General features: G+C 42.2%; 1 protein-coding gene and 3 non-coding genes across 8 annotated transcripts in view; 3 read left to right on the forward strand and 1 right to left on the reverse strand.

Annotated features, from left to right (window-relative positions):
- Nucleotides 1-15,951, reverse strand: part of plxnb2b (plexin b2b) — a 120,363-nt gene extending 104,412 nt beyond the window's left edge. For 2 of the 5 annotated variants that reach the window (XM_078257400.1, XM_078257397.1), the window contains exon 1: nucleotides 15,530-15,951. The gene's annotated coding sequence lies outside the window, so the exon portion shown is untranslated. Of the gene's footprint in view, nucleotides 1-1,152; nucleotides 1,316-13,898; nucleotides 14,031-15,529 lie in introns of those variants that run through there. The other 3 variants (XM_078257398.1, XM_078257396.1, XM_078257399.1) reach the window with 3 other exon arrangements.
- Nucleotides 15,952-23,272: 7,321 nt separating this feature from the next.
- On the forward strand, nucleotides 23,273-23,413 carry LOC144522790 (U4 spliceosomal RNA). The gene has a single exon (XR_013502445.1). It is a non-coding gene; the product is annotated as a U4 spliceosomal RNA (small nuclear RNA).
- A 1,148-nt stretch (nucleotides 23,414-24,561) lies between these two features.
- LOC144522795 (U4 spliceosomal RNA) lies at nucleotides 24,562-24,702 on the forward strand. Its single transcript, XR_013502450.1, has one exon. It is a non-coding gene; the product is annotated as a U4 spliceosomal RNA (small nuclear RNA).
- A 1,846-nt stretch (nucleotides 24,703-26,548) lies between these two features.
- Nucleotides 26,549-26,689, forward strand: LOC144522796 (U4 spliceosomal RNA). Its single transcript, XR_013502451.1, has one exon. It is a non-coding gene; the product is annotated as a U4 spliceosomal RNA (small nuclear RNA).
- Nucleotides 26,690-26,788: the final 99 nt, after the last annotated feature.

A 26,788-nucleotide genomic window follows, 5' to 3' on the forward strand; every position in this document is an offset into this window, starting at 1 on the left:
TGTATGGACCTCGGCTCTGCTCAGTTTAGTTAGACTCCCCGCCCACTCAAATACACACGCAGCAGACTCTTCAGCTCTGTTGGCACTGGCGGACACAACAGGAGGGAGGGATCAGGTGGCTGGGGCAAGCAGACGGAAAGAGGAGGGGGTTGACAAATGAGTATCGTCAGGTAACATTCACAGATGTGAAGGGAAGGAAGGAAAGAAGGGAGAGGAGGGTGTCTGTCAGCTCATGTTGGTTCACCAGTGAAAAAAATCTCCTGCCCTGATTTGAAACCACTGTAGCCAAGAGACGGGAGGACAGAGACACAATGAGGAGACATTTGAGACTGGGTCGGTTTTACTTCAGGACCGGTTTCTGATTCTGATTGAGGAGACAACGAAACATGGCCTCAGTCTCTCTGCCATGGCTCTGATAAAAAAGAGCAGGGGAAAGGAAGAGCCCTGGAAGTATTCAAGTGCCTAGAAATTTGGGTCAGACACATGACATGTTAATACAATGACAAAAGAAGAAAATTGAGAAGAAAGTGGGAGGAAATGAAAGGAGAGGACTGAAAGGGAGCCAAAATATGCACAGCAGAGCAGATTTGTGTTTCAACATGCCCCAGCATGCAGGGGAAACGGAGGCTTATTTGCAACCAGCTTCAGAAAATAAAAAGAAGATAATAACTTCTAAGTGATTTTGGCCAAATGAATGCACGATACTTCAGCTGTACTCTTCAGACCTTGATAAATGCCCACTGTCGAGGCCGTTATTAAACACCAGAGAGACTGCTGGGTCCCTGTGCCAGGCAAAACTAATTAAAGCCAGGCAGATGTGTCTGGACAGTAGTGTACCAAACACACACACAATGTTACATGCTTGTTCACTTCTATGCACGCTTGCACACATGCACACACACAACCTCTAAATGGGCTGTTAACCATGTCCACAGTGCAATCAGTGCCAGCTGATGAGCCGCCACTGTGCCAAGTAGACCAGGTGAACACAAAACAACAGCATCTCAGCTTCGATTTAACTTTGGTGTGGTTAACTTCGAAAACTTTGTGTCAGCCAGCGGCCAGAGAGAGAAAAAAAAAAACACCTTTACCCCTTGTGTCTTGTTATCCTTGCCGACACCAGGCAACGCATTTCTTTTCTGTATTCCCTACCTTCTCCGCTGAAGTTGATGAGAGTTTGAGCTAACAGCAACCAATTAATCCTTCATGATGCACGTGTTCTTGCTTTTGTTAGGTCTGCTCAGTGAAATTATATGAGACTGCAGCTGTACAAAAGAGAGCTGGTGACACTTTCGTTCTCTTCTTCCTCTTCCTCCTCCTTTCCACCTTTCATTCTCTTACTTTGTGAGCAAACAGCTGGGCTTTTTGCAAAAGCTATCATTACAGCAGCCTACAGGCATGAGAGCTGCACTCCAAATCGCTGATGGAAGCCCAGCTAGTCGAGTCGGAGCTTGAGATGAGATTGCGTTGGGGATGGGCGTACAGGGGACGGGGGATGATGGCTATTAGATGATAAACACACAGAAGCACACATCTGTGCACGCAAACATGTACAGAAGCGCATGACATGAAACAATATAGGTGCCCGTGTTTGATCTTCATTTAGGATGTCGGTCTCATCTTCTTACACACACCAGTAGGTCTCTCAAAGACACATACACACAGTAGTGACTAATCACCCATCTGGAGCAGCCATTCCCAGGTCTGGATGACAATGCGCCCATGCCCACAAATATAGGCTAATGCCCTTCTCAACAAAAGGCTTAGGCTGCATTACAGCCAAACAGACAGGTCTAAAGAGAGGGTGGGGGGGGTAGCATATGACCTGGCTCAGACAAGCATGAACAGGGGAGGAAGCAAGTGACATCACTGATAAAGGTGATGCACTTAGGCTAGCTACTAGTGGCTACATGGAGTTGACAAGTCTGTACGTGCACTTGATTTCAATAGCAGCTCCCTGAGTCAAGGGCAGGGAGAGGGCAAACAGTAGCAAAAAGCCATTTCAATGTGACTATGCTAGTTTGTGAAGTGAAAAATCCAGTGTGGCTTACCCACAGGGCTTTGCTGAAACCCTCTCGTCGCTAAATATTAGTGCGTTAGCAGTGGCAGGTGCTAGCCATGCCCTCTTGGAGCAGTCCGTGGGGTAGGGCTTATCCTCCATATGCCTCAACTACTGTGGAAAACTGTTTCCCCAGCAGAGGCTTGTTGCTGGCTGGCATGATCCAGGTAAGTCTCCTAGTTGTGACGGGCCTGATGCAACCAAAGCCAGGTTCAGAATGTAGGATAAGGTTGGATCAGAGCCAGGGGCCATTAACGAGCAGTGTCTGACACAACAGGCAGAACACAACGTTTTCAAAAGGCGTAGAAGGACTTGAACAGAGCCGTGGTGAAGAGTGCTAGGCAGCTGTTTCATTCAGGCCCTCTGATAACAACCTCCTGTCCAGATTGGCTACTGCAGACAGGGCAGAGGATCGCAAGGCAGCACAAATACAAATCACTTCTTCGATAGTCTACACTGAGCTAAGCAAACCCTAGTGCACTGGAATTCTCTTATTCATTTCTTAGCTGATCAAGCCTCTTGTGATTCAATGCATGCTACTGTAAAGAATTTTAATGTACTTGCATGCATTTAGATTAATGTGCATCCTTACAAAAGAGCATATGACAGTATGGTTAAAAACAACAAAAACAGAAAACACTTAAGCTATCAGGAAAGCCCAGCAGTATGAACAGACAAAGATCTAGCTAATGGCACTCGCCATATCATTTACGGTACAGCTCTTAGCCATAAGCTGAATCACACATTTACTCCAAAGGAGAAGAAGGGACAGTTTCATTTCTCATGAATAAACATCCTAAGAATACTTTCCAGGAGACAAGTTTTTGCTTTCAATCCCAACTGTGAATAAGGAAAACGACAAGTGCATCAATTATGAGTGTGAGTGAGGAAATGAAAACTCAAGTTATTTAATTCTCTTTTTCCACTTTGTGCTTGGATATAATTACCAAACAAAGCTTGTGAGCAATGTAACTAACAAATGGAGGCACGTAACCTCAACAGCACAGGCCTTTTATTCTCTTTTGTGTTTTGCAAAAAAATCTTGACAATATGAGTTTCCTTTTAATTATAAATCTTTAGATTTAAAATACTGGTGTGAGACCATCTGGCTGGTGATTGATCTTAACAATCAGACACAGATCCAAGTGGACTGTCCTCTGCAAGCACACCTATCACATACTGACCATTGTAATCACCCAAAACAACAAGCCTTTACATCTGTGACTGAGGCTCAGTCCCATTAAAAACCCATCACACCCACTACCGCCATGCTACGCTTACTGCGCACAAAACCTATTGCTATAATTGGCTCCAGTGCACCCATTTCCAACTCTGGACGGGCCAACCGGAAAATGCAACAAAAAAATAATAAATAATCTGCAGTACCTGGAAGAGATCCAAACTCTAGTCATGTCTCAGTGACAATCAAGCATGACAAATTAGTTCCAAAACATGAGGACTGTTTCAATCAGACGGGTGGAAAATAAGGGATGAAATAGAAAAGAGAAGAGGTGAAACAAAACATTGTTCATTGCTTGCTTCAGGAGGCTAAGGGTGATGGCACACCTCCAGATGAACACACACGCTCCATCATCCCACATAAACACACAGAAAGGTGCGGTTGTGAAGCGGATCTGTTGTTACACAGCGACCGCAGTGAGGGCCACAACCATGTCATTACCCCAGCCAGCGAAAAAGAGGAATCCCAGAGCCTGGCATGCTGAACCTTGCGGTAGAGTTGAGAGAGTGTTTGTGTGAGGATGTTTGCCAATGAGGGAAAGATAAACAGAAATGGGGGGGAAAGAGTTAGACTGTGAATGTGTATGAAAGTGTGACTGAATGAAGTGTGTGTGCATGGAGGTGACTGTGTGCCATCAAGGCTCAGCTCTAGTTTGAGCAAGCACCGTGGAGATGTTTGTCATACCAGAACGAGAAGCGTGTCTGGACTGGGATGAGACTGAGAGAAAATGCTAGCGGTGCCCTAAGGCTCTCTGAATAAAAAAAAATAAAAAAAACACTGCCCTCTTCAACAGAACACACTCAAAGACTGACTTGCAAACTCATGATTTGAGGGAAGGGGGAGCTTAAGGCCACTCATTAATACAAAAACAGAAATCACAAATGAGAACAAAGGGAGCTATTTATGGAAAATAAAGTGTAATTTATAAGCAAAGTAACCAATCATCACCAGCAAGAGACAATAGAAACTCACAATTAGTCATAATTGTTTCTTGGGTGTGACATGACTACAGATAATAGAAAACTATAATTGATATTCTGAACTGACTTTTGTTAATTAAAGCACTGATTATTCTGCTAAACAGACTTCGACAACCAGAGGCACAGCACTGCCCTTTAGAAAAGGCACTTGCACAGCGTTAAACTGAATTCCTTTGAGGCATATGTTTTTTGCAGCGCTGTTGTCGGGGGATCAGGACGTTCAATGATATGTAAACAAACACAAAAATGGGAGAGCGGTTTGCACACGAGACAATCCCCAAACCAAGCATTTTTATTTGTTTTCTCCAATAAATGTCAAGCTTTATTAAATTGATTGAGCCGGAGAGAGACAGAGACTGGGAACGGAGAGAGGCAGCGGAAGCTATGAAGCAGTGTGCGGACTATTGTAATTTCATCCCTATCTGCTCTCGGGGGAAATTGATGCCAAAACCTCTCACACACACACATATATATATATATATATATATATATATATATATATATATATATATATATATATATATATAAAAAAAACATAACCTCAACTCTGAAAAACTCAGTATAGCAACAAAAATATAAGCCTAAAAATGATCCAAATCCTACTGTAGGAAAAGTTTACAGAAAGAAGTGGCCTGTAATTACTACAGCATATCTGTGGACTGAAGGGTTTGTGGATTAGAAAGGTTGGACAATGAACAAAAGGGGACCTTGGCTTACCGAGAGCCTGGTCTGGGCATATAGGGGAGGCAGTTGAGGACAGCACACTTAATGGAAGTGACAGTCAGCAGATACGCGCCAGTCCCCTCTACCCGCAATCGCTTCTGCTGCCTCCTCCTCTGACAGCCCCGGAAAAGAAAAGGAAAATAAACCCCCCCCCATCTTCAGATTACATACAATACACACTAACATTCCAGGAGAGAGGGAGGGGAGGGGAGGGGAGGGGTGGAGTGGGGGGTGAATAGACAGGGAGTGCTGCCAGGGCCTACATTTAGATAGCGTGGTTATCAGCGGGAAAAGGGGAGAGAGAAACAAAGAGGAAGTTTACTGGCGTTGTTTTATCTGGAAGGGCATTAAACTGAGAGGCACACAGGGGACGAGACAGCGAAAGTAAAGAGAAAGACCATTCAGAGGAAAGAGAGAAACTGTCCAAAGTCAGGCAACATTCAGAAGCGTCCTGTCTCTCTAACTCAGTCACACACAGACACTTTGCCCTTGGCTGAAAGTCATCCCTAGTTCACGGTTGCTGGCTTTGATACGAGTCCGGGCCCTGGAACGAGTTACTAACGAACCAGAAAGCTGCTCGTCGGGCAATTGGTGCAGTTTGATGTGTAGCGAGAGAGGCTGTCACTGGGATGGAAACTGAATGTGGCCTTTGATAAAACACTCAAAGACGGATAAAAACAGAATGGGAAGTAGGCAGCCCATTAGGCCATGATAGAAAGAAGGGGAAATAGAGAGGGCCAGATGACATTGACTTGTGGTAAATCCGTGGCCCAGTGTGTTGTCCTTGACCCTGTCAGATGGGGCTGAGGCCTGCAGTGAGAAAGAGTGTTGGGCACACTGCCCCCAGGTGTGAGCTGGAGAAGGATGAGAGGCATGTCGATAAGGGGGACCCCCCCCCCACACATACACGCACCCCAACCACCGGCAGCACCAAGGCAGTCTGCCGGAGCCCACTAATCAGAGAACTTAGCCGCTGACCTCTCCACAGGCGCTATACCTTTTAATGAGATCCATGCCTTTGATTCGTCTAGCCGCCTGGAGGGAGAGGCAGATCACACATAAGTTCAGACACATACACATAAACTTTGCCAACTGTAGATGGACTTTCACATCCACACACTGCTGTGAACACAAAGACACAAGAGATGTACACAGTTGAAATAATGAGCGCTTTGTAATCCACAAAGGCCAAGGGCTCTCATGCGTGTTCATGCATGCACAGAGGAAGTGGATACACAACAATGGACTAGAACAAGCACGGACGAAGAACTGTCTAAAGCAAACTAATCAGCACACACAAGGACACACAGACATAAACTGAGCCCAGCTCAAGGACACAACACCCACCTTGTTAAGAGGCCGAGGGAGGTGCAGGTGAGATTGGATCCAGACATGCTTGCTCACAGATAGAATTGAATTATTGATCAGCCAACCAATTGTGTTATGAGGAATTCATGGATTCATGCCTGGGCTGTCCAGCTCCCTTAGGCTGAAAGACAAACTGTGTGTGGACTCACTGTACATGTATACATTTGTGTATCTGTGTGCATGTGTGCTGGGGAAGCAGGTTGCACTGGTCGAAGTTTGAATTATTTTCTGTGGGCGGAGTAGGCAGTGTGAGCTCGCACTTAGACAAGACAGAGCAAACAGTGAATCGATCAAGTTGGCTGGGGTGATGCATACAGAAGGAAGGCCTCACCCTCGCTGCGCTGAGAGAGCTTTAACTGCTCACACACTGAGTGGCTTTTTCATTGGCACTCAGGAAACTCTTAATACCACCAATGGACAGAGAGGAATTTTTATTCGTCTGAGCGCCAAGGGTGGTCTGCTGCTAATAATGCATTGAAATACAAGGCCCTGCTTAGCTCGGGTTCCGTTTCTAACATCAGCCCACATGAGGTTCATGCCATTAGACAAGGTAGGACTATATTCTGTCATGAGGCTGTGGTACTTAAAAAGCCACTTTAACCCAGAAACCTTTCAACACTTCCTTAACGGTGATCCACAGCATGGGGAACTGGACATCATGACCGGATGTTTTTTTGCACTGCATAATTCTTTCCAATTCTACCTAGTTGTTCTTCTTCAAAAAAAAAAAAGGAAAAAAAAAGTCTGTAGCAAGGTTGTGCTGCTCTAGGCCTGATCTTAATACAGTACGGACACTACACCATATCTACAATCTCAAATGGTAACCTTACTGATGGATGAAAAAGACACAGCTTTATGGTCATATGCGGTGAAGCCACAATATCAATATTTCAAGGACACAGGAGACCAGGAGAAGATGAGGTCAGGCCTAACAAAGATCCTGTGGATCACAACACTGCAGACGTACTGTAGATGAAATACCAGATCACTTTAATCCAGTCTAATCAGATTTCTCATACAGAAAAAAAAGACACTTGGAATTACACCATATTTAATCTCCCTTGTTTTTGGTAATTATTTGTTTACATCTTATGTGCAAAAATGATGTGCCGTTTTAGCACGCTGCTCAGTGGGGATAATGTTTTCTTTTCAAGTCGGAAGGTGAAGAGACACATAAGGACCCAATGGAACCAAATAGTTCATTTTTTTTTTCATTACCCAAAGAGGAGACAAACTTCACATGACTAATTGAACAACAGACACAGAGGAATGTGTGATGACATCCTGAGCAGACAAAAACTGGGACTGGAAGTGAAACAGAACAGAGCCTGGTTAAAAATAAAAACACTGGCTAAGGGAGGCAGAGGAGGAGAGACATGTCAGTAGAAATGTACTGTAGATCTCAACATGGAGGACTACAGAGAGATCTTAATGGAAGTCTGAAGTGGTGGATAAATGGCTACTCCGGTCTGGTCACACCACCAGTCGGCACCAGTAAACAAGCAGCGCCACACTGACCAGGCCTCTTCCACCCCACTTTGCTTCAATCTGTTATTGGAAAGCTCCACACTTCTCCTCCATATTCAATTGAAAGAGGATGAAAGTAGAAGGGGAAAATGTCTCCTGGTGAGACTTGTGTGATTTGGGGATCCAATTTGGAAGCCTATTTTCTGTAAACATTGTAACTGCAGCTCGTTTTCAGAGAACACACTAGCGAGCAGCATTAGGCTGTTCGCAATGTGTGTAGAAGAAAAAGACAAGGTCTTGGTAATAAGGTTCTCTAACCCAAGCAGCAGATCTACTCTGGCTAATGACTGTAATTAAAGAGCCCAGCTCCACGGAGGGATCAATGACGTGGGATCAGCCCAGACAGGACGTGGAATAGACGTAGCTACAGCAGAAGGAAGCGACCACAGGGCTGAGTTTAAAAACTTACAGACTGTACAAATGGGAAACTGAGTGGCATGCTAGCAGATGTTATAAGGGCCTGTAAATATTTAGGCATTCTTACAGGGGCATGTGGCTGCAACTCTGATGTCATTTCTCCTAGGCCTGTCATTTGCTTTAGTTAGAGGCTGAAAACCGAGTGTGGAGCAACTGTAAACACAGATCTGTGAAAAGGGGAATACTGGGAAACAGAGTGTCACAGGACAAAAATAAACTGTGCAAGAAGCCCAAGTTATCTGCATGACCATCACATGTCTGACCCAATGTATAAAGATTAGGGAAGAGAAGGGAGAGGGTGGAAAATTGCAGATGCCATGTCTACGTGATTTGCAGACACCAGCATAAAATATATCTAACAACTTCCTTTTTGCATATAAAGTTGAGAGGGGAAACCAAAACTGCTGCCCAGATGAGTCAGTGAGGAATAATGCATGTCATCATGGGCGTGTGAATAGGAGAGTGAGGCTGGGGGGCAAGCGCAGACACCCAAGACATAGAGCTATGATGACACCTCCACAGATCTGCATTTCAGAAGACAGCTCTGAGCCCCAGGCAGGTTTGAAGCACCAGGATTAATATCCACCTAGACTAGAGACACACGAAGTAAAAAAAGACAAAAAAAATAGTTGAAGAAACAAGAGATTCAACAGAAGTTATTGCGTGCAAGCGAATGGAGAGAGGACAGAGAGAGACTCTGTCCTGCTTAAAAGGGAACTAGACAGTATGTTCAAGATGGAAATGTTAACATTAACAGAAAGTTATAAACACAAGGGCAGTGGGTACTTCCACATTGCTCCAGCAGCACAAGGGGCATGGTTGGCTGATCAGGCATAGCTGAAATTCCTGTTAGAGCACAACCAAGCCAGGGAGGTATACACTTCTACAGATCTGTGTTTAGTGTGATACAATGCCCCCAACTCAACAAGGTCAATGCCAAAGTAAAAGCCTGACTCATTCTAACGCCCTACATGAGCCTGCTCTCCAAAAAAGTATGCAACTAAATGTGACGAAGCTCACCTTCAGACTGCATTTTTCCCACTGTTTTATTACCATTTATGCCTAGTTTTGCTGTTTTTATTGCAGATGTTATTTGTTTTTCTGCTTATATTCTACCTGTCTTTTCCCTCCTGAATCCTTCTGCTGCTGCCCTGGGCCACTAATTTCCCCATGGGGATCAATAATAAAAAAAACGTATCTTAAAAAGCATCACCGTTACTTTAGAAAATACCACCTCAAACAACAGCAACTATGACCAGTGGTCACTACAAAATGTCAGCCTCTAAGGTTAAGGTAGTATCTTTGGCAGTATTATTACTACTGCTGCCGAGACTACTGCCACAGTAAAATGGTCTGTCAGTTTACAGATGAGAGGCAACAGAGCCAGTGGCATTTAACTAGATTCTCAGTTAACTTTAACAATTGCTGTATGAACAGATTTTAATAGGTCCCTTTTGGATCATAGACTACTGAAAGGCTGCAATACCCACCTCATTTAACAGAGACAAGGACATGACACTGACAAAGATACCAGTGTTGTGTCCGCAAAACCTTGCCTAATTTCTAATTTTCATTGAAATAGACAAGCAAGAGACAGACACCCAACCTCCAGCAGTGCTGCCACCCCCATGTCCATTTCTAGCAGGTTTCAGCTGATGCCAGAGATAAGGACAGCATGTTTCCTCAAGATCCAATTTTTCCATTTCTATTTTAGAACACATTCTGCCTACAGATTTTTTGTTAGTTTCTAAACGTTATTAAATTAAATTATGGAGGTTTATATTTTTAAAACAACTGCTAAAAAATTCAAAATCGAATTAAAGCTGCAAGCAGCGTTGGACGGGTCCTCGCACCTCCTTGCACGTCGGGGTTACAGGCGGACGCCGCTCCTTGCGACCGTGCATCTGCCCGGAACTCAGACACTGCAAACCGTCACCAATGAAAAGGGACCTTTCTACTGACTTCAAAGATACCTCACACAATAGTCTACATTAAACGGTCATAAATTGTAAAGCCAAGGGGGCGGGCCAAACCATGAACCTATGACGGGAAAATTCACCTCTAAGGTCTTAAGATGGCACAGGCCAAATTTGAAGTCGATCAGATGAAATCTCTAGGAGGAGTTAGTTAAAGAACGACATGTGGAAATGGCCAAAATTGCACTAATTTCAAACTTTCAATTAAAAATGGCGGACTTCCTGTTGCGTTAAGGGTATGGCTCCAGCTTTTTTGTACGTCTTGACATGCTATATAGGTGTACCAAGTTTCCTTAGTCTACGTTAAACGTACTGCAGGGGCTCAATTTTCTTTTATTTTGTAGGGGGCGCTATCGAGCCATTTTTGTGCGCCTATTCCCGAAACCCTTAAAATACGTACATTTTCACCAGGTTTGATGCGACCGCCAATTGTGGTGAGTTTTTGAGTATGTTAAGCCCCTCAAAACGGCAATTCATTTGCCGGATAAAAAAGAATAATAATTCCTTCAGTTTCAATAGGGCCTTCGCCGCTGTCTGCGCTCGGGCCCTAAATACAAAATGAAAAACAGTTTTCCAAAAATCTACAGAAATCAAACTATATGAGGTGCAAATGCAACATAACTTTTTGTATTTTCATAGGATTGAAGATTTCATACCACTTAAAATTGTAAATGAGGGACTTTAACACCAATACCTGGAAGGTCATCTATAATTCCACTGTTTTAAATGAGTAAAACTTGTCATATGTGTATTTTAAAAACACCATATTTTTTTTTTAAATAAAGTTGTTCAGAGTCAAACTCTGTAAGTGAGTTACTTCCTAACTCAATGAGGATCATTCATCTCTTCTATGAAGTTACACTCTCACAGACCATCTCTCTATGTCTTCCTCAGTTTGCCACATTATCTTCCCTCTTTGCTCTCGCAGGTTGGTGTGACCTTCATCTCCAGCTGCCGCCAGTGCACTGACCCTTCATGCATCTGTCACCCGCCAGTCCTGGCTGAGGCTCACATTCAGTACTCCATAATTAATCGCCCAGTGTGCTTGCAAAAAAAATTAAAAGAAGAGGGCCAATACTTGACTACCATATTAACATAAACCAGCTGGACATCATATTAGCTGTAAAGCAGAGGTGATAATTAAAAATGATCTTGGCAGGAGTAAATTGGTCAGTTTGTGGATTAACTGTGAAATGACTTGGATAAAAATGAATTGCACCCTCTGGTGCCTTAGCTCAGATTAAATGGCACTCAACATGGAGCAACTCTCATTCCTGAACAAAAAGTGCAGTGAAAATGCATTACAGGTGGAATTAGTGGCTCCACACAGTTTCCATTATTCCTCAGCTACTGTAAGTCCATTTCAAACCCAAATCTCTTTGAGAAAGATATATCAGCACACTGCCAAATCCTGCACAGGCTCCCTCAATTTGTACAGAAATAAAGGGTTGACTCATCTTCAATATGTTAAAGTCTGAGAGATCTGCGAGTCATCTTTTCATCATGAAGTAAAAGGAGCAGGACTACACATTAGCCAGTCACATTACACTGATTGAAGCAGACACAACCAACTTCCCTCTGAAATGTTTAAATAGATGGCATTTTGATAGAAATACGTGCCAGACTCAATTACCAAAGCAAAAAAATAAATTAGCTCCTTGCTCTCTTTTCTGCTGCCAATACAAGTATTGAGAAGAACGCCTCTGACTGAGATTTCCCAGGACAGGAATCAAGGTGACCACTCACTCTCATCATTGCTGATTAGTTTTCAGATACCTGCTTCTGTGCCGTCTAGCTGAAATGGCTGTTTGCCAATGGCCTGAGCTGGTTGACATGCCTCCAGTGAGCAGGTAGCTTAAAAAGCCTGTCTGTGTGTCAGCCTGTCAGTTTAACCGTCATAGGGAAGTGGGTGACGGGAAGTTGAGGCATATTGTGTATCCATCACTAGTGTTCAGTCCTCAGCTATGCAACCTCATGTCTGCTGACAGCCAACACCACACAAAATGCCTTTTGAACAGCAATGGAGATCATGTTTTCCTCTGGGCTAACTTTTTTTTTTTTTTTCAAGTTGCCACCTACCTACCTCTCTAAAACTCATATCATGTCTCTCTCTCACTTTAAAAAAAAAAAGAAAATTCTGCCCACAACCTCTCAACCGAGCAATTAAGGGAGCTCCCTCTCCATGTGAATCATTTATATCTTTCACGAGAGTGAGCATGTTTACAATATTCATCATGCTCCTCTTACTCATGCTTCAAGCACGGAAAGTGTGGGGAAGAGTCACAGAATGGTTAAAAGGTAGATGCGAGGACAGCAGCGGGGGGAAAAACCAGCATGAGTTGACAGCTGCATGGAGAAGTAAGCCACGATGGGTTGAGTGCATGGTGTGGCCGGTCATGTACATGGGATGAAAGACAGTGAGGGTTGAGGACATGTAAAGGTTGTTTTTAAGAGGTAAAAGTACACCCTGCTGAGCTGAACTTGACCATAATATCTGGGGCTGAAGTGCTTGGTTTGGAAGCCTGTGGACAGATTAGGTTAAACTCTGAATTGCAGTTAATTAGCTGCATGAGGGGGTGTATTAGTTGCCATCTTCTTCCACAGAGCCCATCCTCATAGTCTGCTGCTGGGGGACTAAGCATGACAATTAGCATGATCACATCTCACAGGCCTGCCATTCATCAGCTTTGTTATCTCTGATCTCAAACACAGAAGGGGAGAAGTGTTGAGTGGCGAGGGTAGCAAGGGTTTGGCTTGTGAAGTACAAACAATGCCACAATCGGAGTAAGAGGGCAGGGTAAAGAAAGGAACACTGTTGAGGGGATAGTTTAGGACAAGGCCATGAAATCCAAGGGTAAAGGTGGGAGCTGTAAAACCCGGCGGAAATAAGATCAGAAAGCCACCTCACCATGACGTCCCTTCATCAGAAGATAATCATCAAGCCATAAAAAGACAAGCCTATCTCCTATCTGAAGCAAATCTCTATTCCCCAGATTCTAAAGCCGTCCAACTTCAAGCTGACATGCCCTTCACGCATCTGCCCACACTCCCCTGGAGTCTATGTACTTTAGATAAACAAGAGGAACACAGTATCACATATGGGTCTTTCTCATATGCGCCACACCTATTTCATGACTAATAAGTTACGAAGTCCATTCCACAGTGGGGAAATGTTGGTCAAACAGTGCCTACCAGTCAGTGGAAGTAGGTCTAAGACCTTGCAATATGATGAGGATTTATATTACATCAGGTTTTTAGTAGGGACAGGAAAAAAGGAGATTAACCAGTCACTTAAAATGAACCACTTTTGCGATGAACCAACAACATACTCTATTCATGTATCAGTTTGTTTAGTGCCGTTTTTCCGTTTGTAGACTGCAGACAGAAGGCATGGGATTGCTTGTTGCTTGCGAGGATTATGGTTTTATTTCAAAATGAAAATGACATAAGTCAATAATCCAAATGCAAAGAAAACAAAAAGAGACTGGGGATGATTTTAAATTCATTTGACCTTAAAAATATTGCAGCGCTCTTTAAAATGAGGCGCGTGCATCCAGGAGAGGACAGTTTAAACTATCACAAAAAGGACAGAATGAACTTCAACTCACCCAAAACATGAAGGAGCTTAACAGCTGATGGCTCACTACCTTCACCTTTCAGTTGGTCAGAGGCTATTTTACTGGATCCAGAAATAATTGGAGTGGATCTCACCACAAAGTCTCATTTCCAGAGCTGGCAGCCTATTACCCCAAAAAAAAAGAAGGAAAAAAAAGGGTATTCATGAAAATGCCTGCTTTGTTTTTCTCTGTTTCCATTGTATTACAGAGTAGGAGTTTGCTTTTGGGATTGTTTTGCAGAATCCTGAAACACTAACATGACCTGGATGAGAAATGTCTCATATTCACTTGCCCTAAAAAGAGCATCTATGATGAAGAAGTGTGGTACGCTTGTCTTTTTCACCCTTGCGGGGAGCAGGAGAAAACATTTATCACCACTCTCCTCTGTGCAGATAAGGTGTCTCTATTTATTCAGAGTGGAAGAGATAAACCCTGAATGAAGCATTGTGGGGCAGAGAGAGAGAGGAAAGAGGGAGAGAGAGACATTGTAAAAAGAGGGAAAAGACAAGGAAGCAACTTGGTTTTCAATTGCTTGTGTGTCCATGTGAGCAGATGGCATCTTTTGAAAAAAACACCCTTGCTCAGTCAGGAGACAGGAGGTTGACCTCCTGCTCTAACCCCCTTCCAGCCACCTTTCCTGCCTCCATGTGCCCCCTGCCCGCACTAATCCTTTCCCACTATGAGACTGCTTGTGTAATGTTATCTAACAGGAATGATCCCGTGGAGATGGAGCATCCTATATACTGTAGGCCTGTGCACACGGGGAGGAAGATGGCTGGGGCTGCGAATATAAATGGACGATTTAGAATGACAACAAAGCAGTACAGTGGTCGGAGTAGGGCCGCGCCAGGGACTGAAAGATACAGACAGACAGAAATGCACAGGAGATTCAACAAGGACATGAATAGTGCTTCTGTCTCCTTGTTCTCTACAAGAAAGAGAGGAAAAGGAAAGCAAACAAAAGGCAATGCTCACTACTACTTGTGTCCTCTCAGTTGTTGATGTACAGCCTACTGTCCAGAGGTGAAGAACACAGTTCACATGCCAAATTTCTTACTGAAATTGCCTGTGTGTAGGGACAGACGGCTCCTTGTGAGGTGACTGGGCAGATGCTGTGGCTGCAATGTTCCTGAGATGAAATGGTTTAGGGAAGAGCATTTCTACAGGGGGGGGCTTTATTTCTTCTCTCTAAACACACAGCTGTTGAGTTTAACAGTAGAACAACTTTGCAACTAGACATGACAACTAAGCGTTTCAACTACACATTGTATCATTCCTGAACAATAACACTGCCATAGATATCATTCCAGTCTTTTTAAAGAAGTATGTCAAAAGCATTTCATTATTATTATACTTTGGTTGCTCATTAAGCATATGTGTTTAATGAGCAGTGGACAGACAGGAAATTTGATAGGCTACTTTGGAGTGACACGATAAATAAAACAGTAACGTGTAAGAGGGCAACGGCGTTATAAGGCTCCCATGCCATATCGATAGTGCGTATGATAGGCTATCAAAACTTGGAGCTCATATGCACCAGGGTTTGAAATTGATACTATGGTTAAATGCTAACGCAAATAGTACCAACCCCGCTTTGCTGGGATAGCTTCCCCGGAACTCACCTTGGAGGAAAAACAGCGAGCGAGTAGTTGCACAAACGCGAACAGTCCAGATATTGAAGAGCCCTCTGGTGAAGTAGTAAAAAAAAAAAGAAAAAGAAAGAAGTCCGTAATCAAGTTCACATTTTACTCTCCTCACACATCACGTGAGAGGTTTCAGAAAGGCACTATTCCGAAGAAAATTCTGGCTACCTGGTTGACCAATGTGTCAATTCCTGTTGAAAGGCGACCCGGGCAACTCCTCAACAAAAGACTCTGGGTATGATATCAGGGACTTTCTCCACGCCCATGTGCCGAGTCATGTGGCAATTTCCAGGTGTGTCTGTGTGTGAGTCTCCAGGAGCCGCGGCTCAGTTGGCAGCAACTACAACACACCTGTGGGATCCACGGTTCGCCTTGACTGTCATCGCGTTTGAAAACCCGGGAGGTTGTACGAGGGAGGAGAGGGAAAGAGAGAGAGAGCGAGAGAGAGAGGCGCGATCGGGTACGGAAAGGAATGAATCCCCTCCCACCCCACACTCACCGCCGGCAAAGCCAAGAAGACAGCAGGCGGAAAGTAGTAGGCTAGAAGAAGAGAGTGGTGAAAGATAAACAAGTTGTGTTGTCTGTCCGCCGACGCACCGAAATATTTCTGCGTGCGGTGGGAGCGGTTTGCAGCCCCGAGCTGTGGTTCCCAAAGTGTTTGTCTGGGGGGTGCTTCCTCCAGGTCATTCCGGGCAAAATAAGGAATGTTCACAAGGAAATGTTCACAAGTAGGCTAATGGTTTTAGTTTCGCTAACGTTCCCGCCGGTCAGCCGTTTCATTGAAGGTAGGCTTACTCAGAACATTGACGCTACCCATACAGCATGTGTCTATTCATAAACAATGTCGTGGTTACTCAGGACAATCAACAGACGTCACCATGGACAGCTTCACTAAACTTTGCTTTCGGAAGGAAACAGCTCCCAGTAAAAACTGTTGACAGGAGGACTGGCAATTATCCAGAGAAAGACACATTGCTGTTTCAGATGTCTTTCTGAAACAGCAAGACATGTTTGGTCCTTTGAGCATCACCAACAAGCAGAAGCCTCAGCAGCAGGAAGCTCTCTTTTAACCAAATAAAACCACAACTTCATCACAATTCTTGACCAAAAACGGACCCATAATGATTAAATATGATGTAAACTAATACCATCACTATTATCATCACTGGCTTTACTTTTATGTTCCAGTGTTTGTGCTGTTATGATAATATAGCCTACAGTAGGTCATATAATGGGAGTTGCATTGTTTTGTTGTTTCCCTTTATTTTTAAAATAAGGTTTCATTTAAAATTGTGCAGTTTATCTAAAAGCCCACCTTGGGACAATAATTGCAAATTAGCTGTCACTTTAAATTCTACGTGCAACACTGTTATATTTTAAGTGGCTGAATGTAACGATGTTAACTACACGTTCATGGTCTATCAAATAAACAGCTAAATAAAACATAAATAAACCATTGATAGGCCTTTTGCATGAAAATGTACACAGATTAATATGGAAATGGAATTCGGGGACATTGCGTGGTTTAAAAATAGTATCAAGAGCAACCACTCCTCATTTATTTATATTTCACTGAGCCCCATTTGACTATATCCTTACAAGAGCTGTATTAGTGGTCATTATAACACAAATTATTGGTGTGCTTGCTGTACCTTGGCTGCTGAATCATTAATCACAGGAGGTATAATTTTGAAGCTCTTTAGTCAAGCTAAGTTTTAGAAAGTGCAACAATCTTTCATTTCCACGTGAATGTCTAACAAGCTTTGAATCAGCCATATGTTTAGGTCTTTTTTAGTAAGAAATTCACCGACTTTTTTTACTCATTCATGCAGCGAGGAGCTAAAAGTTGCTCTGATTTCAGATATGGGCCATATGTGTATAAGTACTAATCAAGCGTGATTGGCTCTATCATCACCCAAGAGGTTATATGAATAGCTTATTTTTGCCTTAGAGCCTAATATCATATAACACAGCAATTTGGCACACTGAGATTTGTGTCTCCGTGTCATGCCTTGTTGTATGGCTGGGTGTCCGTTTTGTGAGTGATTTATAGGCATGCAAATGAGGGTGTCTGTTTGGGGAGATGTGCTGCCTTTGCCCAGTGGGCCCTGGAGCGAAGACTGGAGACTGCGTGGGTGTGAGTCAGCCCCTAACTGCTGACACAGGCACAGAGCTGGCAGAGATTCACAGAGCAAGATGGGGAGATGGCCTTCACAGGTCCTCACATTGACTGATGAGATCAAGGAGAAACTAGGCCAAGCCAGACAAGTGTCAGACAAACAGACACCCAGAGATAGAGTGAGAGAGACAAGAACTTCCCAATCACAAACAGAGCTGGGAGAGTGGAAAGTGGCGGGGTAGAGCTGAGTTGTTTTGGGTCTGACTTCAATATGTCCAAACCTGTTTGTCTAAAGAGTAATGAGGATGCTGAGTCTTGGAACATGCTAGCCCAGGGGATGTCGGTAGCCAGGAGAGGCCAAGTCAAAGCTCTCTAAATTCACTAAACTGGAAAAGAAGTTCACTTTGTTCTACTAGATAGCCTGACTGTGATGACATTTTGATCAATGTGCCTATACCTTCCTGCAGCTTGCCTGCATGTTGCTTGAATAGTGATGATCTGTTATCATACCACAGTCAAACAGCACCATTTGTCATACAGTGTCCCTCAGCAGGTCCGGACTGTAAAATGTTTTGACTATGAACACATTATAAAACCTAATTTATGATACAGCGTTTCAATTGTCCATAATGATGTAGTGGTCTTATCAGACTCAAGGTTTATAGTTCAGTGTCTGTTTGCCATGTGGATAGACTGCCCTCTGTTGGTGGCAGCTTGTATTGTTTCATCAACTGACAATCTCATTAACAAACAGGAGGGTAACACACCTATTCAGCATTTATAGACTCTTAAACATTTAATACATGTTTATAACATGCTAAAATGTAATTGTATGCCACTATAAGGACATTTTAAAGTGTTTATTAATGTACAGTATTATGAAAACATATTATATATTGATATAACCGTGTTTTACTGAATTGTGTGTACAACAAATGTACAAAATAACACAAATACAACATAATACAATGCAACAACACTACAACTTTTTTCATAGTCACATTAACAGATACTGTACACAAAGGCATTGATACATGCCTTGTTTCTGAATTGTGCATTTTCACACATGAAGTTTTGAATGAAGCACATCATTTAATATAGTAAGGAATTGTGTGTAAGATAAGTAAATAGTTATGAAGTGCATGCATCATTAGCAAGTCCATTAGGTCACTGAGGCATGTCTGAGCATCTTTAACCCTGTAACTCATTCCCAATGCTATTGCAAAAGATGATATATATTTATAGATATTACATTCAAGCGTAAAAAGTATGGGTTACATTCTGAGAGCAATTTGGGTAATTTTTTACTACAGCAAGCGTATGCTTTTCAAATGCATTCATTACTAACTAAGCAACATACAACTTTCACAGATGAAGTTGTGTTAATCATATGACATTTGATTAAAAAACATACCTCTGTTGGTCTTGTCTTTCATACAGAAAATGCATTACAGTCCCATCCCTGAATTTTTATTTTTTTATTTTATTTTGGGGGCAATTTGGTCTTCAATTAATAGGATGGTTGTAGACAGGAAAGGGGGAGAGATAAGGGGGAAGACATGCACCAGGGTGCCTCATCCCTGCATTTATTTAAAGCTCTATGCATCTAATCACATGTTCAGTAAAAAAAAAACAGTACAAGAAATAGTTGTATTAATTCTCACAATTGGACCCTTTGTTTGTGCTCTTGCTATGCATCTGTGTTGTCAGTATCTATCAGTCTTGCTATTTATCATATCACCAGGTGAAGGTTGCCAGATGTACTGTAGTGGCAAACCTGAAGATGCAGAGATAACAGATGGAGCAGCTCACAGACACAGGAAACTGTCGTGGTGGGGAATGATAAAGGTGTGAAGAAAGACTCAACGGGGAGACAGAGGAAGGCTATTTACAGCGTAAGGAACACTTTGATTTGAATGGCTTCCTGACCTAGCTAAGTGCACCTCCCGCTGTCAATATGACTTACATGTAATTACAGAGGAAGGGAGGGATGTGTGAGCGGCCGAGCGATGGCTACTGTATGCAGGGCTCTGATTCTCCGCAAAGGCATGTGTGACAAGGAGACATCAGGTTTGGCATAAAACGGACTGACAGGCTTATGGTGCCATTCTGATTCAGTCTGGGAATAACCACAAGCTGGGAATAGCAGGGTGGCAGCAGTGTGTGGGTTGGTGTGAACAGTCTGCAAGCATGTGTGTGTCAGAGCAAAAAGAAAGACAGAATATTTGAATTAGAAGATTGATGTTTAAAGATGCTGGTTGGGTGTAGATTAAACATACCTACAATTTAAATGTATAATTTTGTATATACATATTGCTGTGTGGCATTGAGGAGTGAAACTAAAATACTAATGTAGCACTGTGACCTTGAGGTTTAGGGAGAAACTAAAAAGGCACCATGAGCGACATTTGTCTTCTCTTATCAGATGTCCCCTTGCACTGGCTGAGCTGTCATTTTACTCAAGAAAAATGTCATTGTTTTCCTCTCCCTGCTCATAACACAATCTAATCACAGTCTGCCCAGCTCATCCTGTATTGTCCAGGTGGCCCCACTCTGAGAGGTAACAGAGGGACTCTCAGCATCAATAAATGCCTTTAACCAGGCTGATGTGATGTAGCACAGATTACACAAGGGCATGTGTGCATCCAACTACACTCATGTAAACAAATACACACCTGCTTGCATGCACACACTTCTACCCAAAGTGTGCACCATATCCATTCCCTACTCAGCCAGTAATATCTAATTCAAAGAGGTTGTTTGTCCTTGACAATGCCTGTAAATGTGTGATTATGGGGAGACATCTGCACTGTGTGGTCTAAGCTGGATCAGCCTAGTTGGCACAAGTGCAGTCTAGAGACTTTACTGACAAGCTTACATTTCCCCCCAAACCAAAACAGTCTTACTTGACCTATATGAGCTGCTCCATATGGTGTAAAATAGGTTAGATTGTGACCCAAGTATAACATTGATTTTTTTTTCTTTTTTTCATGCCTGTGATTGATGGTTCAGGGTGAAAATAGCTCTCAACATGTTGAAGACTATGGCAGCCTACTGAGTCCCTTTTGGATGGCACAGTATTCTGTGGGCTGCCCAGCAGCCTGTGCTGAATGGCGAAAACAGCTAGGCCATCTGTTACACTCTATTTTCATCTCCAACTAACAGGGAGAGACACAGCCCAAAGAGACTTCAACTGCTCTCACATAGTTGTATTTGTTCAACAGGTCAAGTCTAAGCCTTGCAGTGCAGGACCACCAAACCAGATCTCATTTATGGCACAGCCCAGGTTATTACAATACCCCACATATCACTTGACTGGGCAAAGCTGGTGATAAAGGAGAAAACATTAATACAATCAGGTGCCACAGAGAATTAGAAGAGATTATTACTGTCACAGTACAAATGACCATAACCCAATGTGCTCTCAAATGCTTTTTAAGCCAGGTTAAAAGGATCATCGTGTAATGTGTTTCACTGGTTGAGAAAAGAGAAATTTGTTGGGCTTTCCAGGTGAGGATGAAACAGAGGCTGGCAGGATTCATTTGAGATTACTTGGTGCAAACATGGTGTAATCCCCTTATCTGCGTACTTACCTGTCTCTGGCAGTGAGCCAAGCCTACCTCTATGAACCTCATTGGCTTGACATTCTGGCAGGAGCAAATCCCTGTCTAATGTGTCAGCCCAGGCAGCTTTAACACCTGGCACACCAATGCTTATCTGCTGAGCACCCAAAAGCACCTGCATTATCCCACTGAAGCTTTAACAACAAGTGAAATGGCTTTTTAAATTACAGTTTGTGTCATACACCACAAACGCAGTGTGCAAAGTGCATACCATTACTATGGGGTTATGGCCTGATCAAAATAGCCTACATGTACAGACACCCCCCATTGAAGCTTCCTTTCTCCTGGTGGTTAGCTCCTGGAGGATTTTAGAATTGATACATCTGTCTTAAGGTTTTTAAATTAATGAATGCTCTAGCCCCTGTTACTATTACTGAGTTATTATATCCCTCTTCAAACAATAATCTTAGGATTTCCATTAAAACTTTATAGTAGGCCCAAATCCATAGAACCAAACTGTGTGTTAATCCTGGCAGGATTCTAATTGTTTTATTTTTTATTCATTTATATATTTTATCTTGGATCTCTGAAACATGTGGCTCTGTAACCTTTAGAAACGTGTTTGTATATTCAAATCAGAAGATGAAGGGAAAAAAGGAAGAACTATGACTTTTAACCAGTAAATAATTGGCCAAAACCATCACAACTGCTAACTACAGTCTTTAACGCTTTCTCAGGGATATTAAATCAAAGTCTAAAGTCGTCTCTGGCCTAGTGCTTAAAATAAATGTGCTTGTGAAAACGTGGCATTTGTTAAAGCAATATTATGAAAGGTAATCCATTATATATAGCACAAGTAAAAATACGGAAAAGAAGAGTCGTTTAATCAATTTCAGTTTTCATTTAGCCTAGGCCTACAACTTCAGTATCACCGTAGAGCACCATTTTTTTAACAGGTACTGACAAGGTGGAAGTTATGTAGGCTATCTGTGTTTTAGACATACCACTTTTGGACATACTTTTTTCCTCCTAAAAAGTTGTACTTCTTCAATAGAATTTTCGAGGAGGCCGCAGCAGGTGAGAAAAGTTCAACATTACTTGGTAAGTGATATCATTGCACGGTAGTATTAGTAGGCTACCAACCAGACTGACGTTTTTAAAAACGTAATTTTTGCTGTATAATTATCCATTTTTGATAACTTTAAACTTATCTGGGCGATTATCGTGTCAGTTAACGGTAATTATCTAGCTACATTAACAAACCGTTTTGAGATGTAGCTAAACGTCATATATTTTGTCTGGAAGTAGCTAGCTAGCTAGGTTTATATTACATATGTGGTTACTTTTCAAATCAACAGGCCCTCACAGGGACAGTACAACAGGTTTATACTGTTCTATGTCGACATCTGGTGGTGTTTCTGTAGCATAACGTTAGTTTAGTCGAGGGGCGGATTGGAGTCATGATGAGCAAGTTTGAAATACTGTTCCTCGAAAAAGTTTCAATTGATGCCATATTATATATTTACACGCAATCGCTGTCTTCTGTTGCAACCATAGACTGTATAATATTAATGGTTGCAACACTAAAACACGTTGTTTTTACCCGAGTGTGTGTGTCAGCTCTTCTAAACAGGAATCAGCGATTAGAAATTCGGTCGAAGGGGCCACCGTAGACTTCTCACATGTTTTAAATACATACGTTAGTGAGCTACTGATCACATGCTTAATATGTGTGAAACATTGAAGTTTGTATACCTTTAAATGAAGGAAAACTGTACGCTGGGGCAGGGCTGACATTAAAATTACTGTGTGGGAGATTCTATCCCATGATGCATTGCGTCACGGCCACAGTTTGAATTAACGTTAATTTAGCATACTTTAGCATACTTCAAAAAGCAGCAGGTTGGGTTGGTAGAATATATGTATTTCAGTGTGCTCTGAAGACCGTGTGGTTGCTATTTAATGACTTTAAAGCTAAAGTACCGTAACTCAACAACATGTATAGCGGAGTGACACCCCTCTCTATACCATTTTCAAATCAGCTTTGCGCAGTGGCAGTATCGTAGCCTATGAGGTTTATCCGAGGCGCGATTATTGCTAGTTGAAAACTTTACCCAATACCCCGCCTTGACGACTTGAAATATAGTCGGCAATGGCAATTTTTGACGGTCTCTAAGGAGACTGATATGTTGTTAAAATTAAACTGTGAATGCGATAGAAAAACTAGGAACGTACTATGTTTGTATTGCAAGTACTTTATGGGTAGCAGATTAGCTAAATAGACCTCCACGGACGGTGTTGTAGTCAATCGATTGTGTTATATATATTATATGTTATTTTATGATTATTATTTTTGTGTTATTACGTTGTGTTCGTTTTGTCTCTACATGTTAATGCTTATTTCATCAGGTCTATGGTTTACACACAGCTCCAGGCTCTTTTTTGTCTTCACCTATTCTACAAATTCCCAGTCGTACATGTTTAAATATATATTTGTATTAAATCTTAGCCTACTGATGATCTTTATATTTATGTTTTACTTATATAAATAGAAACGGGGATACTCTCGTCAGTGAATGTCACTCTCCTTTGCCTGTAGGCTATTACAGTATAATGCTGGTCTTAGAAGTGTTTTACTTCGGGGAATTTAAAGCAACACTATGTAACTTTTAGCTGCAGCTGTAGTTCCAATGAGACAACCTGTAGGGAGACCGAAGCGGGGAAAGTTACATAGTGTTGCTTTAAATCGTAATTATAGGTTTAGTTTCGGTATGTTTTGTTGTTTCTACATGTTTTCACCACTCTTAAAAATGCGACTGAGTTATTTTAAATTAAAAAATGGCATGGTCTAAAACTATTCATCTTTCTAATCTGCCTGAGTTCCGGGGGCCTTAAACAAAGACGTACCAGAGAGGATGTCATTTCCGTTTATAACCTATTTCAATGTTGTGCATTTATTCGACGTTGTGTATGAGTGTTTATGTTGGATTGTTTGTTTATGTTGGATTGTTTGTTTATAACTTTAATTAACTTAAAGTAGTGTTAATAAGTTACTACACGATTCAGCCACAAAGTTCAGGACACGTCTGATTGTGTTTTCTATTATGAACCTATCTATTTAGTCTTTTCCTTAACTACGGTTTCTATTTATGGAGATGTGTTTGTAAAATATCGATGACTTTTCTCTGGCTGATAACATGGTTTTAAATTTCTACACAACTGTAACGATATATTATAAAACAGCAGACTTTAAGCCGCACCCATTGTTGAACCGCAACAGAGAGGTGTGCGGACCGGAGACACTCCTCTGTCTCTGCCTGTCAGTAGTCATCTTTGCGCAGTGGCAGTATCGTAGCCTATGAGGTTTATCCGAGGCGCGATTATTGCTAGTTGAAAACTTTACCCAATACCCCGCCTAGACGACTTGAAATATAGTCGGCGACGGCAATTTTTGACGGTCTCTAAGGAGACTGATTTATTGTCGAAAATAAAATCAAAACGGAAGCCTGGCCTTATGGCTGGTATTGTGTTGTTACGTAATTAAACATTATGGTTGTCTGTACACAAATGTGTTGAACGGAGTTCTTGTAGTGATGGCACTCTGACACTGAAGCTTCGATACGTGCTTCAAACCATAACCTACAACTCCATCTGAACCGAAGGTTGCTTTGGTACGGAACAAAACCACGTGACATATGACGTCCGAAGCAGCAGCTGCTTCATTCTCTGAAGCAGCTGGGTGCTTCGCAGCGCCACCGCCGCACGCGAACCAGTCAGCTGCTGCACTGCAACTGGCACCGCCTCGTCCCGAGTCTGAATTGTAGCGCGCTCAAAGCATAAAAACTTGAATGCACAACATTGCGTTTGGTTCGTAGCAGCCTATACAGTGACAAGCATTAGTTTATTTGTATCGATCTATTTTCATGAACCTACGATGGAAGCATCTATAGGAAGAGAGGTCGTTCTGACGTGGGAAAACTGTATTCTGATCGCTCCTGATAAGGTATGTTATGTATGTATGTTATGTATGTATGTTATGTATGTATGTATGTATGTATGTATGTATGTATGTATATATGGTCTATTTGGATAAAAGCGTCAGCCGGCGTCATCCGTTCCCTCTGAACGAATTTTCTCTAAATGTGGAGAGGTTGTGAGCAGAAAAAGAAACAGGCTCAGTCCAAAAAGTGTGGAAAATATAATGTTCCTTAATAAAAAAAGATCTTTGAGTGTTCCCTATCCCACATACCCCCCCCCTTGCCATACCCTCACAAGCACAAGCAACTTGTGCCATGTTTTCCCAGCAAATCTTCTGTTTCCCAAGCACTTTCTCCCCAATACCCAATAACACAATACACAAATTCATAAATCTTTATTTGTCAAAAGAATGATATCCCATTCTTAGTATACATGTACACTGTGTGTGTGTGTGTGTGTGTGTGTGTGTGTGTGTGTGTGTGTGTGTGTGTGTGTCACTAGTCTAAAAGCCTCCAGTCCACTATCTTGCTGGGATCATTTAGATGCAGCCTTGGCACTTCACCAGGCGAGGTCGCTGTTACTGAAGCTTCGAGTAATGGACCCATTTTCAAAACAATTCTTCTAAGTTGTTCAGTGCTTCACCAAAGCTTCATTTGCCCATCACTAGGTTCTTGTAGTCAGTGTAATGCAGTATTTTTTTTACACTTTTGTTAGTATTATGTATTTCAGTATGTAACGACTGTTCTTGTGTTATTTTTGGGAATTTAAGTCGTAATAATGTTTAGTGTCTGTATGTTCTGTTGTCTTCACATGTTTCCCCGCACTTAAACATGCGACTGAATTGGTTTAAATAAAAAAATAAAAAAGGCATGTTCTAAAAACATTCGTCTTTCCAGTCTGGCTGAGTCTGCATCCATGGGCGGAGTTCAGGGAGCCTTAATCAAAGACGTACCAGAGAATACGTCATTTCCGCTTATAACTTACTTCAATTGTTGCGCACGTATTTAACGTTGTGTGTGAATTTTTATGTTGGATTGTTTGTTCTTGCCTTTATTCATATTGATAATAAGTTAATACACGATTCGACCGCAAAGTTCAGAACGCGTCTGTGTTTTCTATTTTTTATTTAGTCTTTTCCTTACCTACTGCTTTCAGTTATGGAGATGCATTTGTAAAGTATCCATGACTTTTCTCTGGCTGATAACATGGTTTTATATTTCTACACAATTTATAACGATATATTATAAAACAGCAGACTTTAAGCCGCACCCATTGTTGAACCGCAACAGAGAGGTGTGCGGACCGGAGACACTCCTCTGTCTCTGCCTGTCAGTAGTCATCTTTGCGCAGTGGCAGTATCGTAGCCTATGAGGTTTATCCGAGGCGCGATTATTGCTAGTTGAAAACTTTACCCAATACCCCGCCTAGACGACTTGAAATATAGTCGGCGACGGCAATTTTTGACGGTCTCTAAGGAGACTTATTTGTTGTCGAAAATGAATGAAGAGCATTTACTACGATTCAGTTGCTATACTCCGTGGTGGAGTGCTTGAAATGTTTCTATCATAGTTATACTTA

Source organism: Sander vitreus, chromosome 8 (genome assembly GCF_031162955.1).
Source record: "Sander vitreus isolate 19-12246 chromosome 8, sanVit1, whole genome shotgun sequence".
NCBI lineage: Eukaryota > Metazoa > Chordata > Actinopteri > Perciformes > Percidae > Sander > Sander vitreus.